This window comes from Diuraphis noxia, unplaced genomic scaffold (assembly GCF_037042655.1).
Source record: "Diuraphis noxia isolate RWA-SAM2 unplaced genomic scaffold, SU_Dnox_SAM2 contig0002, whole genome shotgun sequence".
Classification (NCBI taxonomy): domain Eukaryota; kingdom Metazoa; phylum Arthropoda; class Insecta; order Hemiptera; family Aphididae; genus Diuraphis; species Diuraphis noxia.
In genome coordinates, this window is record NW_028301712.1 from 65,600,667 (window position 1) to 65,624,638 (window position 23,972).

Genomic DNA, 23,972 nt, shown 5'->3' on the forward strand with positions numbered 1-23,972 from the left:
ATTCGCAACGATAGGTTTTTTTTTTCGTTAATATGTCGTAAATCGTAATCCCTTTTAAATCAATATAATAATACCCTTATGTATAATCAATCACGTTAATAATGTTTAGGACTTGGAATATTAGGACGTGTACATAGTTGTATAACAAATAAAATGAAAAAAGCGTATGCGAGACGCCTCGTTTGAAATATCGCCTTTTTTTCTTCAAAACCTTTAGGTCCAACCCATTGTCATCGTGGCTATTTGCAAAACATCCCGAATCCATAAAACCCCGCGGACGCAGCGCGAAGGGAAACGGCAACGATTCGCAAATCCCTTCATTAAGTCGTCTTGTGTGTCCTCGCACATGGCAGTTTATAATAGTAATATATTATTATATCCATGGGTGTTGCTACCTCGAGTGACCTTTTTAACATCTCGTAAATCGTAAGTATGCAGTATCCCGGGTAGTGGGCTGACTTCATTGTGTCATCGCGTATTATTGTAGATAGCCGCATGCGATGATTTAGGGTCTTAAGATCTACTGAAAAAAAAAATAAATAATAGAGGCAAAAAAAATATTCATCTTCCCAACGATTTGTTACTATATATTGCATCGATAGTCATAACATACAATAGAGAAATACTGTTTATGTGCGAATTCCACGTGTGACGCAGTAGTAGGTCGACATTACGTATATATGTAATAATGGTCATTGGGTTCCAAATGGACTTTTCCTTTCATTCCGGGTCATATTTTGCGTTATAAATGTGTTATACTATATATTATATCTGCAGTGGTATAATATACACCTTTAAGAAAAGAAAGGAAAAATATCTCCCTGTTGTGCAATTTAATAGGAATGTCGGTAAATCGGAACTAAAACATCGATTTATATATTTTATAAACTACGTTAATCCGTTTTAAGATTTATAGTGCCGTGAAAAAAATGTCTCAATGTTATTATTGTATGCTACATTATGTTTATTTGTATTATATAAATGCCATTAAGTGACAATATACCAACGTATATAATATGTCATTTAAACTTAAATCATATACACCACAGAGTTACAAACATTAATCTTATCTTCATAATATATATGCATTATATATAAACACACAAAAATAAAAAAATATTTATTTGTGTTATGTATTCCTATATTCTAGTACCTATAAAATAAGAATATTATTTACTAAAATGAATAAATATAATTTAATAGTACACTGAATTTTGATTAAAATGAATTCTAAAAAAATCTTTTAAGAAATCTTTCAGTAAAAATTTGTGAAATATCTTGCACCAACCTATTATAATTCTATGCTTTTAAATTTAAAAACAAACATTTATTTAAGTGGGAAAATTAATTTTATAAAAACTTATGCTCGAATGGTTATTTTCATTACATATTTTATAATTTGTGGTATATATATTTACAAGGCCTATATTATCTTATGTACTATCGCCAATCTTTTTTTCTTTCTCTATATTTTAACTGTATACATTTAATTGTTAATTTGTTATTTAATATCTGTTATAATTTTGTGACTTCAACTATCTGCGTTAACCACAAGCACCCACTCAAAGAAGGAAAATAAATTATGTAAACATGTAATATGTAAATCTGATAAATATAAATAATTTTTAGTTAAGTTTTATATTACTAGTAAAAAAAACATAAGAAACTGTATTATATTGGTAAAACTTGAATTATTTTATAAATATAATAAAAGTATCTATTTATAAATGTATTAATAGTTTTATATTATACACTTACCTTAGAGTAGCATATAGCCCATAAAGGTATTGGCATAATATATATAATAAATCGAAATTAACAACATTACAACAATAACTAACAAAAAGTAACTAAATGCATTAAATTATTATTAAAATTATCTACAATTTTTCATGCGCTTATAATGATATTATAACTCAGACAACCTAAGTATAAGTGATATTGTACCTATTACCTGCATGAATGAATATACCTATAACCTAAATACAAGTTTAACTTTATATGTAGAACTTTATATATTATTTTTTTTAAACTTACATATAGGATTCTGTTTGAAAATTTTATGTTGTTACTTATATTGTTATTTATTTACATAATACTAACGATATCTATTATCGAGTCGGAACTCGGCAGGTATACTAAAACAGAGATGGCACGATTTGTCACGATTAGTCTCTTGAAGGTTATATATTCTTTATTTATGGAACATTAACAATATAATTTGGCGAGGCTTAAATATTACAAGGTTTTTGATTAAAAGATAAAAAAGTAGTATTTATTTTTTGTTGATAAAGAAAATAATTTACTTTGTTCTTTTACATAATTTATATGGGAAATTCGATTGGGTTATATTATATATTTAATACTACGAAAAAAATTGAATTAATGTTAAGTTTTATCTGATATTATGTTGTACTAAAATCATATTATTTATGGAATTTGTTGCATTACTATAGAAAAAAATTGTATTAGCTAATAATTATAATACCAATTGGTTTAAAAAAATATGTAATATGATTGTACTAATAGTATAGTATAATACTATAACGATACGTTTATTGTGCTATGTTATTATAGTTTTTACGAGTATGATAGCCATCATGATGGCCATTCCCTTAAATTCAGCTTTCCGCAGAATTTCGAATAAATTTGAATTACATAAATATATTTTTTTTTTGGATTCAGATATTAGAGCGCTAGACATATTCTTATCGTCGACGCTTTAAGTTGATATTAGGACATTTTTGTTGGCCACATATGAGCATAAATTTTAGACAATATTGAAACGTAAAATAGTTTAAAAAAAAATTAACTTTGTGAGTAGGTACAATATGATATGACGTATATGATCTATGCGGCTATATATAAATTATAAAATATATACATATATTATACACGTCGGCGTGAACATCGTTACAGTATAAATATGTATAATAATAAAAGCGGTATATATGGAAACTGTTTGGGGGTACGGAAAAATAAAAAACAAAATTCGCGTCCGATATATATTTACGCTCACGTAAACATTTACAATGCGTACATAATGTAAATACACACGCAGCGGCGTTACAACTGTGTGACGTTCGTGCGTATGTATCCGCGTAAGTGTGCATATGTGTGGACGAGCGTAAAGCGGGTAATGCGGTGATGGCGGCGGCAATTGTGACGTGTGTGTGTGTGTGTGTGTGTGTGTATTGTAATAGTCGTCGTCGTCGTCGTCGTCGTTGTCGTCGTCGCCGTAGTCGTCCGCGTCATAGCCGTCCGGCGGCGGTGGAGGGGTTGTTGTGCGCGGCGGCCTCGGCGGCCACGAGACGGGCACGGGCGCTTGACGGGCGACCGGCCGCGCAAGTGCGGTGGGGTGGTACACATTCGGTGTTTGCGATGTGCATTTGACAGTTAATTCTGTGCGTCTGGAAAAGATTAATGATTGTCGTTTGATATATACGTGTGTAGGTAGTCTCGCGCGCGTATACACACACACACGAACACACGTATATGCATACACGCACACACGTACATTGCGCGCTTGGTGTTAAACACAACGGCGGCAAACACGAACGTTACAAACGGAATAATAAAAAAATAAAAATAAAAATAAATAAATAAATACAAAAAACGAAGGGCCGACGAGAGGAAAAATAAAGAATGAGAAAATATACGGTCGTCGTCGTCGTGATCGCATGTTAGAGAGAGCGACGTTTAACACGTACGTTTATGCCATGTCCTGTATGTATATATGATTATATGAAATATATTGTTTATTATATTGGTATGTACTAAAGTGTTTGTGTGTCGTACGCGCACAAGTCAAAATTATATCATTAAAATAATAAAGTATAATTATATATTTTAAAACACTAAATTAATTACACATACACGCACATACACATACATATTATATTATTATACATGGCTAATCTAAGATTTTGATAGTCGATGGACAGAAATACCAAATACTACAGCTTACAGCCTTACAGGTCAACCTCTTACGGTACAATAATTGTATAATATATTATAGTAATGATGAAAAACACAGAAGTAGCGACGATGGACAAAACAAAAAAAAATTAGTAAAATAAAATAAAAAATGTAGATTCTCCGTTAATTATTGCTGTTTGCAAGTTGAAACGCACACCTTCGTCGTAATACCTATATACAGACAAACGTAAATATTATGTATACGATTGTACGACTTAGTATATAATAAAATATGTTGCATGCATTATGCCTATATCTCCATAGCAATTGCACACAATACACACTATAGATTTTTTTAGATATAAAAACCTAAGACATGGCTATACAATAATACTATATAGGTACGTAATATCTATAGAGCTATTTTGCATTTTTTTTAATAATATACTATATTATACTGAATATAGCTTTTCTAGCACAATATGTGATATAATCATCTATGAGTTCAAATAAGTAGTTTTCATTTTGCATTTTTGTATTTTTTTAAGTTTCAGTTCTTTTTACAATTTTTTTTGGCATTTTTTATGTGATTTTTAGGTTATTTTAAGGTAATTTTTTTCAGATTTTTTAGGTTATTAAAATCATAGCTCTATCTAATATCTGATGTATTATGCAGGATGTCCCGCTAGGATTCACCCATTGCGATTACTCACAAAATAATGGAGATATTAAAATTCTGGCTTTGTAATAAGACTCACGGGGATAAGAGCTACATTTATTTCATTTTTTAATTTATTTTAATGTTTTGGTAAAAAAATTAAGAAATATATTTTTTTATTTCCAAAAATTTAAAGATGGACATTTTGTAGAGATTATTTTTCTGAAAATATTGACGTTTCAAAATTTTATTTTCATTAATTTCATGATTTTTAATATTTTTTCTAGTTTTGAAAAAATAAAATATAATTATTATAACTAGGCACACTGAAAATGTTCGACCGACCGTACATAAGCATGCGCGCGGCGCAGTGGGTCACATACTCACAAGTGTGATAACACTCCGGTCTTAAATAATCTGCAATTTTTCTCGAAATTAAAAATCACGAAATTAATGAAAATAAAGTGTTTTAGGAGAAAAAAGTTCATCTACAACATGACTATGTATAGTTTATATTATGTATATATATAGTATATATGTATAGTCAATTTTTTTGGATATAATTAAATAAAAAAATATATTTATTAAATTTTTTACTAAAACATTAAAATAAATTAAAATATGAAATAATTTTAGTTATTATCACTGTGAGTCTTATTACAAAACCAGAATTTTTATATCTCCATTATTTCGGCGGTATCTCAATGGGTAAATCCTCGCGGGATACTCGATAGTCTATATAGCCAATAATAAATTATGATTTATGTTGTACACAATAGATCGACCGCTATATCATGTTTTATTTAGTTTTTCTAAAGGCCAACGCGGTAAACATATCTCAATATTAATTATTATAATCTAATAATAAGTAATAATAATACTAAATCTACGAGCACGCGATGTCATCAATGGCGTATCTAATGGATAACCTGGATAGATAAAATGTTTAAATATTAATAATTTGAGGCATGCAATACATTTTAGAAATATCAATACACTAATATAACTAATACCATTATATTATATACTTATGTGTTATGTTTATGCATAGACATATGTATAGTATAATGTTATCTATACAATTCATTATATTATGCATATTAGAAATGAATAACTAGTTAATAATCATAAGTAAATAATAAAATATCAAAAGTATAGAGATTGATACTATTTAAATTAATAGTCGTTCATACATTAGATTTTAATATAATTTAAGTTAAATAATTTAGATTAAAGAGAATTTTCATGGATATCTTACTTAAAATAATTTGCGGATTTTTGTGTTTTTTTTACGAATTTTGTCAAAATTCTAACTTCAGATGGTCATAAAAATGTATTGTGAATTCTGTATTTCTTTTTAGTTTCCATGCACTTACAACTAATAAAGTACCTTGTATTACATTTTCAAGTTTTTGACCGAGTATAAATATTTTGTTATCAATAATAATTTTTAAAAAAATTTATAAAATTGAAAATTTAATTTTCCTATAAATAGCTCAACATGAGTATTATTTCGATTACTAATCAAATAAATATAAATATATAAGTTTTAAAGCATATTTGTATTATAATGTATATTTTATGGTTTTTTTTGGAAATAAATGCACATATCAACATTTTTAAGTGCATATTTTCGAGAATATCTATGGCATTTTTAATGCATAATTGCATATTTTTAAGAGCATATTTCATAGTTTTTTTTGGGCATATAAATCCGTCCCCTATACTTATCATGAATACAGATACAAAAAAAACCACATATATCGTTGTAACATAAAAATATTCATTGCTTTGCTCAGAGTGTAATAAATATGACTCGTAGGCACTATTTTTTTTGTTATATAAAGTAGGTACCTATTTATTTTTATTTTTTACATTAGTTCAAATTTTTTTTCAATATATTTAGTTTAATTTTGAGTTATTTACACAACAAATTTGTTCATACATTAACTGCAAAGAACTATTTAAAATTATTTATATAATATCACGACGCGACGTCAAATCTATTTACACTGTTCCACGATAAATAGGGGACTTAGGGAGCATGGCACCCTAATTAGCACCCTCAAATAATGTCTGTGTTTATGAAACAAAAATTTTTTTTAAAAAAAAAAAAACTAAAATGAGAAAATGCATAGATTTAGCATCTTTTTTTTTTATTAAAATTGCTACTAGGGGTTTATAAAGTATTGAATTATAAGTTATTAAGAATTATAATCAATCAATTATTAGCATAACAAAGATAAATCATATCTAATTATGTCTGATTTTTTAACCAACCTGAGATGCAGTATTCATAAACTAAAAACATCGCAACCAATTTTCATCCAAAATAATAACAAATTAAACTATCATAAAAATATAATATCTCTCTTCATAGTTCCTTGGATTATTGGACAATACCTCAGTCTTGTCGGAAAGGAAATTACAAGAGTGTTATAAAACAACACTTTTAAAAAACATTTAATTATTAATAAAATGACAAATACTTTAAAAAGGTAAAGCAAATTAAATAATGAAATGCTATTTTTTTTTATAAATTAGTAAATTTTTGTCTCAGATATGGTTATTTTTTTATCATATTTTTCCAGGTTAAGGATAAATGAATGTAGCCTCTTGGATGAGGTATTTTGGGTATGGAAGTTTAGACGTATTGTTATTTGGTTGTGGCTTTTTGGATCATGACATTCAGGATAATTTTGGAGAAAAATTTTTATATCAAAATGAACAAAATATGTGCAATGTGCATTGATTCAAGGTATAAAAATGATTCTAGTTTTACAATATTGACAAAAATGTTTGTTTCTCTTCCATTTATCTATTTAAAGACTTGGTCCTAGATACCATACTATAATTAGGTTATGATTTATCAGAATGTTAACAATTTTCATTCTTGAATGATTTGAGAGCAATGCTGGGAGAGTTAATAGAAATGGAAGAAGTCGTCAGACAGCACTATTTTCACACTATATTTGTAATTAACACCTACGAGTTTTGAATGGTCTTAAGAGCCAATCCAAGACTAAAAACTTCGCTGAAACTACTAATAATTGATGATTACATTTTAAAATGAGAGTTCAGAATCCTAGTTATGGTATTTTGTGTATGATGAATGTATTGATTTTACCATGATGTGTGTTTTTATTTTTATTTTTTTTGTGTCTGTCATCACGTTTTGGGACAGTAAAAATGCTTCGATTTTTGACTTCAGTACCTCGTTCGATCAGAAAGTGAATCTAGATGGAATGTTGAGGGGTCAAAAGTAATACTTTTCTAAATAATCGAGAAAAACAAACTAAAAATTAAGGGAAAAACTTGAAATTTTACGCACAATTATTTTTCGACAAAATCGATTTTGGTTTTTCAAATTTTTCAAATTTTTCAAATTTTCTCTATAGTTATTTGAAGCAAAACTTATATAAAACCTAACCTTTTTTTTTTTTTTTTCCGTTTTAACCGACGACGCCGCGGGATCTGCTTTCGCATTGCTTCCACGGCGCCGCCATCGTTTATTGACATTATTAAATATTAATTACATTTATATAAAACCTAACCTAACCTAACCTACTTGAAGCAAAACTTATGGAAAACTTAGTGTTGAATTTTATAACCTTGGATAAAAATACAAACAATATTATGAATTTTGAACTACGAAATAATTCGCAAATATTCATGGTTTTGACGAATTTTTGTCAATATTTGAAATTCAAATGCTAATAAAAATTTAATTTGCATTTCCGGCGGACATGTTTTTTGTGATAAAGATTGAAAAACTTGTAAGGAATCTTATATTAAATTTTTAAATCTTAGTTTAAAAAAGAAATTTTTTTTTTAATTTCTAGCTTAAAATAATTTGTGAATTTTTGTGATATTTACGTATTTCGTCAAAATGTTTTGAATGTTTATAAAAAAAAATTGTACCTATGAATTTATTTTATTTTTCAACTGCTATTGTAATAATATGTTAAGAGCCTTGTATTAAATTTTCAAGATTTTCTACCTAAATTGATACCTACGCTTATAAAAAAAAAATGGGACTTACGATTTTTAATTTTTTTTAGCTACAATAAGAACAACTCATAAGGAACCTTGTATTAAATTTTCAATTTTTTTGGTCGTCCAACATTTTTTTACAGACACTTCAAAAACAAATTCTCAAAAAAATTGAAAATTTCAGTGGTCTATAAATAACTCAAAAAAAGTCAAACATTTTTGAAAATTAAACTGTATATAGATAACACTAACATAAAATTTTGGTGATAATTTCATGTATTTACAGTGATGAGATTTTGAATTACAACCATATAAAAAAATCGATTTGGTCGAAAATTGGTTTTGTGTAAAAATTCCCGTTTTATGTAATTTTTTTTTTTTGTTTTTCTCGATTTTTTTTAAAACCGTTGGAAAATGTTAACTTTTGACCTCTATAATGCACCAAGGATATTCACTTTTTCATCGGCAACCACCCCCAAAGTTTGAAATCGAAGCATTATTTCGACTAGTTATGCTGTACACAGACACAAAAAAAAAAAACACATATCATTGTAAAATCAATACATTCATCACTTCGTTCAGAATCTAAAAAATACATTGTCATAATTTTTTTTTACCAGCATTCAAAGTTTGAATTTTGACAACATACGTAAAAATCATGAAGAAAATTCGTAAATTATTTTAAGCTAGAAATTCATAAACAATTTTCATTTTATATCTAAGATTTGAAAATTTAATACATGGGGCTCCTATCATATTTTTACAATAGAAATTGAAAAATAAATGAAATGAGTTGTCTTAATTTTTTTTTACAAGCATTAAAAATTTAAATTTTTACAACATATTATGTAAAAATCACGAAAATCATGAAAATTCGCAAATTATTTTAAACTAGAAATTCATAAAAAATTTTCTTTTTAAATCTAAGATTTGAAAAATTTTAATAATTTATAATATATCCTAGACTGTAGATAAACCGTCTCCGCTCAGAATCGTTTTTCGTATACAATGATATAATATCATTGGATTCAAATTTAATTCCATCCATTTCAGTAACCCACTTGTAACCTGCTGTACAGCAGAGCGACATCCACGACTTACCCGCCTTTTTTATTGATTTATTTATATATTTTTTTGACGTCCAAATAGACTACCTTCATTTTTCCCTTTTCGTATTTTTTATATTTTTAAACATGGTGAAATTATGGGAAAGTTTTGACTACATTAAAATTATTAACAAAATACTAATTAAAAATAATTATTTATTGTCGTAATTACTATATGAAAACTTATTTTGACAGCTTATTATTAATTCTTCACCAATTATCAATATATTCAAATTTTAAATAACTATTAAACTGGACATATTTTATTAATGTAAGTTTTTTTTATTTAAAATAAATTAAAATGATAAATTTTCACAGTGACATATTGTGTTTGAAACATTTCAAAAACACTGTTTGTTCACGATTTTTATCTATTAACTACTATATTATAGCAGTCACATTACGTAAAAAGATTTTGATAAAGATGGTTTATTTCATATTTGTATACCAAAATTCCAAATATTTTAAGCTGAAATGAAGATTTGTATTTGGAGGAATATTTAATTATTCATTACGCTGATGTTCTGTATTACATATATTAAAATAGTATTTAAAATATAAATACTCAAAAAGTTTTTGGTCGATCAAGTATATGTATTTAATATTTGAAATTTTATTGTATTTGAATACCAATCCTCAAATACCTTTTTTGGAAATGAAGATGCTGACCAAAATGCCCAAGAACATTTTCAAGCTGATTTGGAATTAACTGCCTGTAAGTTGAATTTAAAGATTGGGCAATCCATCCTAGCTATTACGTGGCTCGTACATGCAATCTTGACTGGAATCTAATCTATTATGGCTTTTATGGATATTATGTTTGATATCTATTGAAGACAACATTATAAAGATTGGTAAAAAAAATTCCCGTCTAGTATCGAAATAAAAATAAATACGTACCAAGAGTCCAAGACACCAACGAGGTCGTATATGATAAAGGTATAAGTATAATTGTCTAATAGCCTATATAGGTAATTTTAAGTTTATCTATAATTTATAACTTTATAAGCTTCAAAAATGGGAACGTAAAAGTCACTAATTATTTTAAAATAAAATTTTTGATAATAACCACCTCTGTTAAAATTTTATCATACGTTAAAATGCTATAAATTGTAATTAAACATGATAGGTGATACCAACATTACCTAATAATTATTTTTATTTTAAATATTTGTTTAATAATTTAAAAGTCATCAAAATTTTGGCTTTAAATTTATGCTAATTTCAGGGTTTCTAAGTTTGCAAAATAATACTTTTGAACTGCCATAAAAATACCAGGGGGTGCAAGTGCATCCTTTTTACTCCCGACATAACACCTATGGCCAACAATAATCATACGTAGGGTGATTGTATGGTAATAATAATATTTATTTTCGAAATGGTTGTATTTACAGCGCTCTCTATTACTGAAACACGCATAACGAGTTTAGTTGTGTAACTATATCGCAGATGTCGTTGGACGTCGTGATGCCAGATGATTTCAGTAAAAAAGAAATTCATTCTATATTAATTATTTCTATAATATTATAACATTTATAGTTCATAATGTTCATATTGTCCTATATGGTACCTACCTACCAACTGCGAACTGCCAAGTAATATCTTTGGGTACATCGAACGTACTGTCGACGTACAGTAATAAGGTTCATTGTAATAATATTATTACTGTCCAAGTATTTCAATAACTGAATGTTGTTGGAAAATTTTTCACGTGGACTTTCTCAGAATTTCGGGAATAAACTATACCTAATATTTTGCTTATGCATGATTTAGTGTTATCCCAAATATTAATAATAACTTATAAGCTATCATAACTATTAAATACTTTGGCTTTATAACTTACAACCACAAGTATTTTATACACAGCCACACAAGGGTTCGTTACATTTTTGGAATTTAAGTTATCTACGTATATAAATATAAGGTTCATGTTTTTAAAAAGCGGGTAAGTCGTGGATGTTGCTCTGTTGTACAGTAGGTTACAAGTGGGTTACTTGAAATGGATGGAATTAAATTTGAATCCAATGATGTTATATCATTGTATACAAAAAACGATTCTGAGCGGCGACGGGTTATCTGCAGTCTAGGATATATTATAGATTATTACAATTTTTCAAATCTTAGATTTAAAAGGAAAATTTTTTATGAATTGCTAGCTTAAAATAATTTGCGAATTTTCGTGATTTTTACGTATGTTGTCAAAATAAAAATTTGAATGCTTCAAAAAAAAAATTGTTACTATGTATTTATATATTTTTTAAATGCTATTGTAAAAATATATTAGGAGCCTTGTATTAAATTTTCAATCTCTTCTACCCAACAAATAAATTTTGATCGATATTAATTTAAAAAAAACTAATAATAATCGAAAATTGCATATGCCTATAAATAGTTCAAATAAAGTGAACATTTTTTGAAAATATCATGGTGGATAGAATATATTTATATAAATATTCGGTGAAAACTTCATGTGTATATATGTATATGGTAATTTGTATTAAAGTTACATCAAAAATCGAAATCGATTTTATCGAAAACTGATTGTGTGTAAAATTTCTCGTTTTTCCCTTAATTTTTAGTTTGTTTAAAAAATTTTATGTTTTCTTATAAAAAATTTTCCTTTTAAATATAAGATTTTAAAATTTAAAACAAGATTCCTTACAAGTTTGTCAATCTTCATCACCAAAAAATATCCATTAAAAATTCAATTCTAATTTTTATGTGCATTTGAAATTTAAATTTTTACAACATTGGTTTTTAACTAGATTTATCAGTTAGCGGTTTTCTTATTTTAGTGTAACTCTAAATCAAATGACCACAGATACTTGAAATTTTCTCTGAATGTTTATATAGGCATTTTCTATATTTGATATAATTTTCAAAATATTTTGATTTGTTTTGAGCTTTTTACTGATAATATTTTAATTTTTCAACTTTTTTATTTTATTTTTTCTATATATATGTATATATCGATAGAAATGTGTTTGTTGGGTAGAAAAGCTTGAAAATTTAATACAAGGCTCCTAACACATTGTTACAATATCAGTTGAAAAATATTAAATATACATATGCACGATTTTTTTTATAAGCATTTAAAGTTCAAATTTTGACTAAATACGTAAAAATTACGAAAATTCGCAAATTATCTTAGATAGAAATTCATAAAAGTTTTTCTTTTTAAATCTACGATTTGAAAATTAAATACAAGGGCTCCTAACATATTTTACAGTAGCAGTTGAAAAATAAAATAAATATATAGTCACAATTTTTTTTTTATAAGCATTCAAAATTGTCAGTTTTTCTGAGCGGAGCGAGGAATGTATTGGTTTTACAATGATCTTGATTTCTTTTTCTTTTTTATTCTGTATACACCTTTTCTCCCTCTAAACTTGCTCAAAAGTATCAAGTGTAGCATTTCTTCTGAAAGATAATGTTCTTGAGCTGGTACTTTAGAGAGGTCATTTTTCGATTTTTGAAGTAAAAGCGGTTAAAGGAGAAAAACGTACGATTTCACGATTTCATAATATTAATTAATAATTTCGGACGACGTTTTTTTTGTTTTGTTGTTGTTATTATAACAATATAATTAATATAGTATAATACATATCATAGACTGATAAACCATCTCCACTCAGAATCGTTTTTCGTAGACAATGATAATTACATCATTGAATTCAAATTTAATTCCATCTATTATACAGTAACCCACTTGTAACCTACTGTACTGCAGAGTGACATCCACTTACTTATTCAGTTTCTTAAATCTAAGATTTGAAATTTTTTAATAATCTATAATATATCCTAGACAGATAAACCGTCTCCGCTCAGGATCGTTTTTTGTAGACAATGATATAATATCATTGGGTTCAAATTTAATTCCATCCATTACAGTAACTCATTTGTAACCTACTGTACAACGGAGCGATATCCACGCTTTTTTTTAATCATATATTATCATATACGCAATCTGTAAATATTATTTTACAATAAGCATATGTGATGGAGGTGACAGCAAATAAGAAACCACCAATTGGAGGCACTTAAGGTTAGGATGTTAGGCTAGGATTTAAATGTGTTAGCAAGAGAGAGTATGCAAGATTAAGGGGAAGTAGAGGTATATATAATTTTAGATGAGTAGGTCATGACACCAGGTACGTTTAAGGCGCCTTCTGGGATCACCAGGAATAGTGTTGGTGGATAGCTCGGAAATCAAGGGGATTACGAATTACGATGGCTGTAGAACTTGGAGTATGTGCGTTTGTAGAACGTTTTTGCGACGTTTTGTACTGTTGAAACGGCTAGATCTTTATGTAGTGTCGTTAGGTATATAGTAGGGGGTTTGGTTATTTGGTGGAGACATTTTGATTGGAAGACTTGGATTTTATTTAAGTTGGACTTTTTGGCTGCACCCTAGAGTTGGATACTGTATGTCCAGATCGGTTTGAGTAAGAGTTTGTATAATAGTAGCTTTTTTTTTTAAGTTGATGTGTTGAGATTTGAAGAGATAACTTAACTGGTAAGAGCGATTATTTAAGGCATAAGTCTTTTGTTGTGGGCGTGAGTTGCCCAAGTTAACCTGCGGTCTAGATGTAGACCAAGGTATTGACATTTTGGGTTGTTGTGAGAGGTACATTTTTGAGGTAGTGGAAGGACAGACTATTTGCCTTAATGTGAACGTACAGTGGATGGATTTTATTTAGTTAATTTTTATCCTCCAGTCTTTATACATGGTTGATAAGAGTTTGAGATGATTTTGTACGAGGTTTGAGGCTATTTCGGGGTTGGAATGGATAGTTAGAAGCGCCTAGTTGTCGGCAATGCCACCAGTTGTAGTGTTGGGACCGTTGGGGGTGGTAGGTTGATCTGAGGTGAATAGATTGAAGAGTAGAGGTGCTGTTACAGATCCTTGAGGTACCCCTGCGTGGATTGGTGATGTTTTGGATAAGGAGAAGCCAGACCGAACGGCAAAATTCCTGTTTTCTTAATAGGATTTAAATAATAGAAAATAGTATGGCGGAAGATTGAGTTTGAAGAGTAGGCCTTTATGCCATACTCTGTCGAATGCCTGTGATACGTCAAGGAAGGCAGCTGTGCAAATAAGCTTTTTTTCAAGAATATACGATATTTTATCCACTAGATGATGGACTTGGTGTATTGGTATATTGTAGAGTGGTTATGATGAAATCCAAAATGGGTATTAGGTATGCTGGCTTCTATATGGTAGTAAGGATGCGTTTTAGGATAATTCGTTTCGACATTTTTGAAAATAGGGGAAGAAGACTGATGGGCTGTATAATTCGGGAGAGTCGGGGGGTTTGCCAGGTTTGGGGATCATAGTGATGATTGATAATTTCCAAAGAACAGGGATATAACAGTCTAAGTATAGAGTTGAAAATTTGCATAAAATATATTAAAAATCAAATTCCTATAAAGTTGTTATTTTAATATCTTAAACTAATTTTATTTATAGTATACACTATTTTCTCTCTAATTCATGTTAAAAATTTTATAATTTAGAAATCTGAGATAACATTGATAAATTTATCATTTTTTGTATATATTTTGTTTTTGGATTTTTTAAATTAACAAGTTTTTAAATCAATGACAGAAGTGTGTTTTGTGTATAATTTCAATTGAAAATTTACGTTTTGCGATGTATAATATAAATTATGTGTGAATAGTGTAAAACCAAAAAAGGTGGGGCTAAAGACTAAAGAGGTACGAGAAAAAAAAACTTATGATTAATAATGCAAAAAAATGTGGTGATATTCATGCTATATTTTCTAAATCGAATGTATGTATTAATTTATTATAATCAAATGAAAGTTTAAATTGGACGTCTAGTGGTTACAATAAAAATTTAAGGATATTTTATGTGTATAATTAAAAATGTTGGTAATAAGATTAAATTTCAAGTTCAAGTTATAATAAGTTAACTTTATCTGACTAACCCACTAACCCAAAACTGTTGTAGTTATAATTATAGAGGTATTACCTTTATATTTTACTAATTTAGAGGTGAAACTAACAAATTTTGAAATTTAAGTAAAATTATGACCTTTTTTGATGAAAGTCACATTTGCTGTGCTTGGGTCAGTTTGATCCATATTTCCAGTGTCGAAAAAATTCGCCAATCCATTGTGTATTATTATAATTATTATTGATTCATTTTGAATTGATATTATGCGAGTTGGAAGATTTATTCATAGTATGCTTAATTTTTTTTTTTTTGGTGTGGGGGGGACTAAGATTCGCTGCGGTATATTTTGCATTTTAATGTTATGTATATAATTACTTATTATGATAGGTACACTTATTAGTTATTATATTATGGTGTATACTGTATAGGTCTAATGTATACCGGTGGTACACGCACGGCCACACCGACCTGACAGCTGTACCGGAAAATAACGACGGTTTGACGGTGACTTGTACCAAGCTAGGCCACCTACGCTCGCGTGCGTAAACTTCGGCACGCGTGTTGATAGAGCCGAGTCGTATCTATTCTTATAATCATTTATATTTTACAACGCATACAAACACGGGCACTCCCGCGTTTATTGGATCATTATTTACATACAGGGTGATTATTTTATTAGTATATAAATACTCATGTTGAAAAGTTTTTGAAAATATTCGCACAGTTAATTAGATAAGCACGAGTTATTAAAAATTTAAGACACACATTTTTTATCGTTACCATTATTATTGCTCCATTTTGGTTTAATATCACAGAATTTTTTTTACAAGAGCAAAATACGTGTTTTCAGAAACAAAAATCAAAATAATACACATCATTGTAAAATCAATATTTTTTCAATATCTAAAACATAATTTTTTCTTCAAAAATATTCTTTTGTACCTAATTGAATGTTAAGAGGATATTTCCAAAAATGTTAATATTTTAAAAGAAATGAGCGTTTGCCTTAAAGGGAACAGCTGCTAACTCGAAACAGCTGAGAGGTTTCTTAAACAATATAAATTATATAATCACAAAATTTATAATAATACTGTATAGTCTGCCAATAGGTAGGTATAGGTACCTATACTTTATATACTGGCAGTATAATACTGCCACCTCGTGTCTATAATTAATATCACTACGGTAGTATGTATTTGTATGTTCACAGCCAGCTTTTACGCGGTAAAAAAAATTGTTCAAGTGGAAATGTTCCGCTCCGAGAACACCGATTTACCGCGTAACACAATACGGTGATTACACAAAATTGTCCGTCTATTTGCCACTTATACAAAAATATTTACCGCATCAACTATTTTTTTATTAAATTTTCAGTTTTTTTTTTAAATTTTTCAATCAAATATCACTAATTTTTATAAAAATAATATTTCAAGTAAAGAATACAAATTATTTAATAAACTATTTTATTTTGTTAAATAAAATTATACAAGTTTTCTTACTTCTCTAGTAAAAGGTACATAATATTCTACAATACGATCATGAATTAATAAACAATAAGCAGTTACACCTGTAAGGGATTCCGATGCTTCAATTTCCAATTGAACATCCACTGCTGAGGCTGTTGCCGAATCATTCTGTTTTGAAGTATCAATAACTATTATGGGTGCGTTCGTTAGAAAAGTAGATGGACTCAATATAGGGTTCCGTATACTTTTTTCGTAATGCGATTCTTGAAACGACGTATACATATATAATAAAGTAAAATTATTTTTTGATAAATCTAAATTCAAATCATCATACGGATATGCAATCGAGTTTAGAAATACTTTGACGTTTGTTAGATTACAATGATCGAATATACTACAATCTTTTGTTATTGTATTTTTACGATCTTTTTGTAATCCAATTATAATAAATCGTGGTTTTTCTAATTTTGAAGCGGTTTTCAAGTTCCATACTACCTTTTTAGTAGTTCCGAGTTTAGGATATTCAAAAGTTTCGAAAGATCTAAAAGGAATAAACAAACTTTTTTCTTTTTCTACAAGTTTCAATAACTTTAACCTTTCTTTATCATCAACAGTAATATGCGGAACCTTCCAGATTATTTTATTTAATACAACTTTACCAAAAGCAGCGGCTATACCACTTTTAAGGCTTAACGCGTTTAAATCAGTATGACTTCGAGTTAATATTAATTCCAATCTTGAATTTACTAATATTTTTTTATAATCTTCAAACAGACCTAACCAATATTTCAATGGAATGCAAGCACTGAATTCACCTTTATCGTTTGTTATTTGTGATCCATTTTTAAAATTCCAGACAGAATTTTCGTAACAATTATAGTTATCTGGTGTACAAGATAGAATCCTTTCAGCGAGCTTGTGATTCCAAGAACACGTGTGCTATCTACTTCTATTCCATTTATTTATAATCGTATTTGTTCGAAGAGGTATGAATAACTATTATTACACAGTTTCACTTTATCAGGATCAGATATTATTCCTTCTAAATAAATAAAGCTCTCGTGTAGATACGGATAAACATCTGTTTGCTGTACTGATATCCGTATTTTATTAAATGATATTCAATTTTCGATAAAAAAAAATAAAAATTAACGATATTTGATTGAAAAAATTTTAAAAAAAATCACAGTCAGCTTTTATGCAGGAAAAAAATTGTTTAAGCGGAAATGTTCGCCTCCGAGAACACCGATTTACCGCGTAACACAATACGGTGATTACATAAAATTGTCCGTCTATTTGTCGCTTACACAAAAATATTTACCGCATCAACTATTTTTTTTATTAGATTTTCTGTTTTTATTTTTTCAATCAAAAATCACTAATTTTTATAAAAATAATATTTCAAGTAAAGAACAAAGTATTTAATAAACTTTTTTTATAAAAATTTAAAAAAAAAAACTGAAAATCTAATAAAAAAATGGTTGATGCGGTAAATATTTTCGTGTAAGCGGCAAATTGACGGACAATTTTGTGTAATCACCGTATGTTACGCGGTAAATCGGTGTTCTCGGAGGTGAACATTTCCACTAGAAAAATTTTTTTTACCGCGTAAAAGCTGGCTGCATGTGAACATACAAATACATACTACTCACTACGACACTACGGAATATTATATGCATGGAGTCTGCAGTATATAGGGTAATCGAGTTTATTGTGGATGACGTCATCGATAAAGTTGTATGAAGTAGTAAAGTCAATAAAAATCCAATTTAAAATAAGTAGTTTAAATTAAAAATATATTATGAATGTACCATAAGCGGATTTTTTATAGAAAAGTAATCACATTAAGGGAATTCACATTATTGTTTTTTGAATCAATTCCATTATCTTTACGCCTTCACCGATAATAATTTTGAAAATATATTTTAATTTATATTTAAAAAAAATGTATATATAAAAATAATATAATAATATGAGAATTTTATTATTAAAAATAATATTAATTAAAAGTGTGGATGAAATGATTCAGAGTTGGATTAACAAAAAAATCAAATCTGTTTTCAAAAATATTATTTGTGTAAAATTTAAGATGGTATGATGGAATAACTTGTTCATGTCTGAAATATAAAATAATTTTGATTTTAGCAGTTTTAATGACACTTCATGTGAATGCGTATTGCGTTACGCAGTTACACTTACTACACTCGCTGTTTGGCCTGCTGTTTAGGTTTTCTAATAGACTACATAATAAATTCAAATATTTTTTCAAAATTATTATCGGAGTACAAATCAAATTAATTGGAATGCGTAAAGTACATCTACATTTCCTCCAAAACATCACATGCACTGCACGTTTTCGTATACTCTGAATAAAATTATTCATGTTTCGTATGAATATTAATAAAATGTTTTTCTAGCAGTTTAGTTCATACTCCAAAAGTGAATTTTTGATTAAGTATATAGGTAATTCAAGGCTGAATCATAAATGGATAAAAATTGAATGGGATTAAAATAAATTCAAATACCGCGGCTTTACAAGTTATTATGTTTAAACATAATATTTATCCTATTCAAAAAATTATATTATTAAATATAATATTATGTTCCTTATACGTTATAATAAATATTCATTACACATATAACGATTAAGATATATAGAGATTGCATATTTTAGGATATTTTTCATCAAGTTATATGTATTTTGTATGTATTTAAACACTGATTACCTACTTGATAAAAGTACCCAAAAAATAAGATTAACATATTATAACATATTATTAAATCTAATTTTATTAATACTATTAAGTATTAATACAACTATCAATGATCAAAACTATGGTTTGATTGAATGTATTTGATTAATGAAATTTATCTTATTCAAAAAATTATATTTAAAAGAAATATAATATGTTACTTTTAATGAATATTAATTATACTCGCTCATAAGATTATATATAATAATATGAACTTTCATTTTAGAATATTTTTCATCAAGTGGCACGAACGTATTTAACCACTGCTCACCTTGTAAAAAGCACCCAAAAATAAAAGTAACATATTATATTAAATTTTTATTTTGTTATTGTAGAATATGGGTAAATAATGGAATAAAAGGATATTTAATATAAATTCAAAAATAATTTTACAAAACCTTATGATTAAATACATTGTTTCATACAAAAAGTATTTATGCATATATTTATATAATACTACAATTCGAAACATTATTTTCTTATAGATAGTGTTTACAAATTTATCGTTAAAATGGTCTTTTGTTATAACCATCGAATAATTTTATAATATAAATATTTTAAAATGTTTGAATTGAAATGTCGAAGTATGTGCATAATGTATATTACAATAATTGTTTCCAGTCACAAAAATATTATAACTAAAAAAAAAAATACACAACATAATTTAATTACGTTTATGATCAATGTTTATTTCATAAATAAACATGCTTAATGTGTATAATTATAACAGATACAAATGACAATAATATATGATAGGTATATAAAGCAACTAAACTGCCGTCGGGGCCACCACGAATAGACGATAAAAATTCTGGTCGTAAGGAATATGCACCACACAAACCTCTCTAGAACCGAATTTGTCGCCGTTTTTCAAACAAATTCGGATCTACAGGGTAGATGTAGAGCATCACTACACCGAAGACGGTCGGTTTCCAAAACCACCGTGTGAAGACGGAGATTGGTGGCCCTCTGCACAGTGTCCACGCAGCCAAGTGGGACTCTGAAACAATACGAAACAACACCAAATTTTGACTACATTATGTGCGGAGGATAAGACGTAGTATAAAAATCAAAAAAACTAAATTAAAATTAAAACGCACAACGGTTTCGTATACATATATAGGTCGTGTGCACTCGGATGTTATTCACACGACAGCTCTAAGCTGTCTGTCCGTGATTTCATTGCGTTAGTCATCGACATCGTCCCCTTTTTACACACGACCGCGACGTGTCAACGAACTCTCTCCCTTCACCCGGCATTACGCACGCCAAATAAAAAGGGTCGCGTACACGCGAAGGGTCCGCAAAATTTTTTTATTCTCGTTTTCTCGTATTATTACTATTATTCCGTTTCTCTTTCACACAACGATGACGACGACGACGACGACCACCACCACCACTCGCTTACTCTTTCTCCCGCGACGATAAATCGTTTATATAGAGAAATAAAAACAAAAAGCACGACACGCGCGCAAGTATAACGCGACACACCCCTACGCCCCCGCACTCCTCCCCGCGTCTACCGAAAAGGGTGAATCGTGCGTACGATCAATACTCGACGATGATGGGGGGGGGGGGGGGGGGGGTGGAGGTGTCGCGAGGCGTTGGCGTCGACGGTGGCGGCATCGGGCACGAGCGCCGCTGAATGCAAATTACTCGGCGCCGGGCGAGTGTACTCCCCTTCCACCACCCAACGCCACTTCATCACCCACCCACCAGCCCGTGACCATGCTGTTGACCGCCCTAACTGCAGCCCTTCTCTCGCGACGCGCTTAATCTCCGCGAACGCACGCGATCCGTACGTTTATTAACCGCCACCCGGTTTCCGTTATGTATATTAAGTATACAAATAGAAAAAAATGAACAAACCCTCGTTTATGTACATAGGTATTAATATAAAAAATATATATAATTTAATAATATGTTTGTATTATAATGGACACCTGCACTCGATTCGTATAAATTATAATAATCTTGTGTATTAAATCTAATGATATGCCAATATTACAGTAATATATCCTATACTTAAAACTAATAATTGGATTATGTTTGTGAGATTACGATTGTCGAACAAAATATTAGTTTTCGATTAAGTAATAAGTTTTGAAAATCAAAAACTAAAATACAAGTTCAAAAATATTTTTCATCTATTGGCGTTCGAATACTATATATAATTAATAATGTAAAATACATTATTATTGCCATGGAAATATACTATATAAGTAATAGTGTACAACATATTGGTATAATATACTATCTTATGAAAATATAATAAAATAATAAAACGTTAAGTTAATTGAATGCATATTGAGAAAAAATAAAAAGATAAACGAATAAAAATATTGTTTAAATTATTGAAATAAAATAAAAAAGTGTTCATGCTTACCATACACAGTACAGTACGGCTGTATAGTAGGAGCATTTTTTTCAGCAGTAGTGGAGTGGGTTCCCCGGTGAGTGAGTCATCACTGAAGGCGACAACAGCAGATCGAGAGAGGACCAGCTCGCTGGCTGCCACTGACCAGACTGAAGTGAATGAACAGCCGTGTTGTCCGCTTTGAGTCTGTCGTCGAAGTATCGCACATCGGGCGTTGCTTTTTCGGGGTTAGCTCGGTGGTCCCGGCGCGTCGGGCTGTATCGATCGTGGCGGCGGCGCGCCCTTTTCTCGGACGCAGGACGTGCGTGGAGGTAGGACGATTTCCGATCGGTGCGCCACCTGGTGGCCACATATAGGGGTCATACGCAGACTCCCACTGTACGCATCTTCCTGCGATCGGCGACCCTTCCGAAATCATCCCTCCGAATTTCACCCCGCCAAATAACCCTCGCCGACACCGTGGTCTTTGCCGTATTTCGTCCACTACATACTTCGTCCTGTTCGGCTAACCACCGCTGCTACCGGCTCAGCCACCACGCGCCGCCCGAACGCTCGGTCCTTCACCCTCCAACCTACATAATGCGCTGCTCGACCACTCCACCGTCGCGATCATCTGACCCTCCTCGCTCGTATATTTATGCAAAGCTCGTAAATTACTTCTTCTTCTTCTCCTCCTCCTCTTCCTTCTCCTCCTCCTCTTATACCACCACCATACCTCTGCTCCTTTTCATCCCATTCCTACTCTTACACCTTCTCCTCATGTTCCTAGTTCCTACCTCTCTCGAGCCAACTGCTGCGTATATCCCATATTCGAGCCCCTCGCGCACACGATCCGCACTTTTCGACCCTCTTCCACTCGGTGCTACAGCCGCTCCTCTGTACACACAATCACACACACACACACACACAGACTTTACTACGCGTGTATAATGTACATATATATATATATATATATATATATATATACACGAAGCGCTCGGCAACGACTACAAAAAGGGTGAGTGAGGGGGTGGTAATGAAATTTGGTGCCGTTGTGGTGGCAGTCGGGTAGTAGAATTTTTGTGAGAGAGTTTTTCTCTGAGGTCGTCCTCATCCGCGGTAACGGGCGCTAAAAAAAAGGGAAATCATGTATATATATATATATATATATATATATATATATATATATATATATATTTAATATATACGCGCACTGGTCTTTGCCTTTGTGTTGTTTTTTGTGGGTTTGCTAATTGGCTTGATGTAATCAAGAACCTGAAAGCGACCTCTTTAATGCCACTGTGATGGGCTCTGCAGGGATGGATAAGATCGTTTCGTATATTATTATATTATATGGTTTTTTCTCCTGTATACTTATGCTCCTTATACTGATGGTTTCTACCAGTATAGTTTAATATATATAATATATAAATACATAAAAGTGTGATAAATCGTTATATATATATATTTGACGTAGAAGTTTAAATAAAAAGTTGAAGACAAATTAATTTAATACTTAAATATAATATTCTAACAAGAATAATGCTAACCGACTACTGGGATAATATTAGATTGATGACGGAGTTCATGCGGTATACAGTTATATTATGGCATATTAGATGTGAATATTTGATGTATATGCGAGACCTTGAAAACGATTTCAATGTACCAGGTACTGCTGGGAATTAGAATACTTAGTGGAAAACTTCATTTGATTGTCATGAAACTGCGATCAGATACCATTGTATATGTACATACATAGATAGGCATGTGAAATATTTGCAGCTTAAACCACTTCAAAT

At 29.7% G+C, this 23,972-nt stretch overlaps 1 long non-coding RNA gene and 1 pseudogene across 2 annotated transcripts; both read right to left on the reverse strand.

The window, feature by feature from the left end:
• Window positions 1-465: 465 nt before the first annotated feature.
• On the reverse strand, window positions 466-10,711 carry LOC149058802 (uncharacterized). Its single transcript, XR_016190617.1, has 3 exons — window positions 10,576-10,711; window positions 10,320-10,502; window positions 466-523 (listed from the first exon to the last, which is right to left on the reverse strand). It is a non-coding gene; the product is annotated as an uncharacterized LOC149058802 (long non-coding RNA).
• A 9,293-nt stretch (window positions 10,712-20,004) lies between these two features.
• LOC149058803 (uncharacterized) lies at window positions 20,005-22,609 on the reverse strand (annotated as a pseudogene). Its single transcript, XR_016190542.1, has 2 exons — window positions 22,201-22,609; window positions 20,005-20,814 (listed from the first exon to the last, which is right to left on the reverse strand). The product of XR_016190542.1 is annotated as an uncharacterized LOC149058803 (transcript).
• Window positions 22,610-23,972: the final 1,363 nt, after the last annotated feature.